Genomic DNA, 2288 nt, shown 5'->3' with positions numbered 1-2288 from the left:
ACCTAGAGACATAACGAGGAAAAGACATTGCAGAAAAACATTACATAAACATACTCACTGATGTGATAAATTACCTCTTCTACATGCTGAAATAGTTCTTGCACTTCCTGCTGACTCACTCAAAGTGAATTCTCAATGTAAATTATTCAAAGCTTTCCTCCTTTAACTCTATGCCCCAAGTTAATACTGGCATTCTCAATGGGGCTAACATGTTCTGTACCACCTTAGTAAAGGGTTTAAATATTGACCAACTGATGTATACTGAGAAAGTCAGGTCCAGAAGATGACACACAGAGCCCATTGCAGAAAGCCCATGAGTGTTGTACAAGTCACAATCAACCACCCAGGAACATCTAACCATGGAGCTAAGATTGAACATTGAATCACTAGCAGGGCCTGACTTTTCTCAGTTGATCCAACCGCATTTATTTGCTTTATATCCCAATGCCTATCCCAGTGCCTGGCACATGGTAGGTGGTCAGTAAGAAATGTGAGCCCTCAATCTACACCCAATACTGGTTGTGCTTCAGCATTGGGTTGGTTTGTCGGCAGAGTTTGACCAGGTTCATCCACGTCTCCCAAGCAGCACATTTGTCCACTGGCTCAGCCACCAGAGAAGACATTTGTTCACACTGCGGGGCCCTGAAAAGACAGACTGGGGGGCTGCTGGAGCTTTGCAGAAGGGGTGTCACTGTGACAGTGGGAACCTTTATGCTCCTTTCTGGCTTATGACTTGGGGTTGTGTGTTCCAGGTTGGTCTGGAGCTTGATAAAGGGTTTTGCCTTTTCTGCCTTCTGGCTCAACAGCCAGACACACATGGCCACTGCAGCCACTTTCAGCAGGAAGACCGTGGCAGCCAAGGGTACGATGAGCATCAGAGGGTAACTGCTCTCTATGGGCTGCGTGGGTGCCCAAGAGCTATTAGTGCTGGCTGGTGGCCAAATGACCTTGATGGCAGAGACTCTGCCATCCACACTGGGCTCTTCACCACTGTGCTATACCCAGGGATCTGCTTTCTGCCATCTGGTCTGGGTCACTTACCCTAAAGTTTCTGTCTGTGCCGCAAGTCCTGAGGAAATCACAGGCTTTTCCTGAGACAGAACTGAGGTTACAAGGTTGTCTCCAGTGACAAATAAAGGAGCATCTGGTGTAAATGTTTGCAAAAGTGAGGGGTCAGGTGGCACTATGGTGAAGGGGAGATAGCCTATTGCTGGCTGTACATGATCTACCCTGAGCAAGAAAGTGAAGGATTCGTTCAGCATCCCCACACTTGTGGGTGGAATACAAGCTGCCCTTGGTCAATGTCCCTCTGAGTGAATACAGTAGCCTCTTCTATCACTGTGCTGTAGAACCCCTCTTCGTCCCAGCCTTCTACGTACAGGGGGCTCTGTCACTTCAAATTTGGGATCACTGTCAGTCATATTAGCAAGCTCAGTAGTATTGGGTGAAATTCACCCCCATATTTCACATAGGTTCTTTTCTATTTTCCCTAAGTGTCAGCCAGTCTGAGAAATAAAGGGACAGAGTACAAAAGAAAGAAATTTTAAAGTTTGGTGTCCAGGGGAGACATCACATGTCGACAGGTTCCGTGATGCCCCCTGGGCCATAAAACTAGCAAGTTTTTATTAGTGATTTTCAAAAGGGGAGGGAGTGTACGAATATGGTGTGGGTCACAGAGATCACATGCTTCACAAGGTAATAAGATATCACAAGGTAAATGGAGGCAGGGCGAGATCATAGGACCATAGGACCATGGCGAAATTAAAATTGCTAATGAAGTTTCAGGCATGCATTGTCATTGATAACATCTTATCAGGAGACAGGGTTTGAGAGCAGACAACCAGTCTGACCAAAATTTATTAGGCGGGAATTTCCTCGTCCTAATAAGCCTGGGAGTGCTAAGGGAGATGGGGGCTGATTTCATCCCTCAGCTATGACTGTAAAAGACAGCCATCCCCAAAGTGGCCATTTCAGAGGCCTACCCTCAGGGACACATTCTCTTTCTCAGGGATGTTCCTTGTTGAGAAAAAGAATTCAGTGATATTTCTCCCATTTGCTTAGAAGAGAAATATGGCTCTGTTCTGCCCGGCTCACCAGCAGTCAGAGTTTAAGGTTATCTCCCTTGTTTCCTGAACATTGCTGTTATCCTGTTCTTTTTTCAAGGTGCCCAGATTTCATATTGTTCAAACACACATGCTCTACAAACAATTTGTGCAGTTAATGCAATCATCACAGGGTCCTGAGGCGGCATACATCCTCCTCAGCTTACAAAGATGATGGGATTAAGA

General features: G+C 46.0%; 1 pseudogene; it reads right to left on the bottom strand.

Moving 5' to 3' along the window:
* Positions 1-503: 503 nt before the first annotated feature.
* Positions 504-1262, bottom strand: LOC129467458 (uncharacterized; annotated as a pseudogene).
* Positions 1263-2288: the final 1026 nt, after the last annotated feature.

Source organism: Symphalangus syndactylus, chromosome 18 (assembly GCF_028878055.3).
Source record: "Symphalangus syndactylus isolate Jambi chromosome 18, NHGRI_mSymSyn1-v2.1_pri, whole genome shotgun sequence".
NCBI lineage: Eukaryota > Metazoa > Chordata > Mammalia > Primates > Hylobatidae > Symphalangus > Symphalangus syndactylus.
The sequence above is the reverse complement of the archived record's forward strand: the minus strand, read 5'-3'. Positions and strand labels throughout refer to the sequence as shown.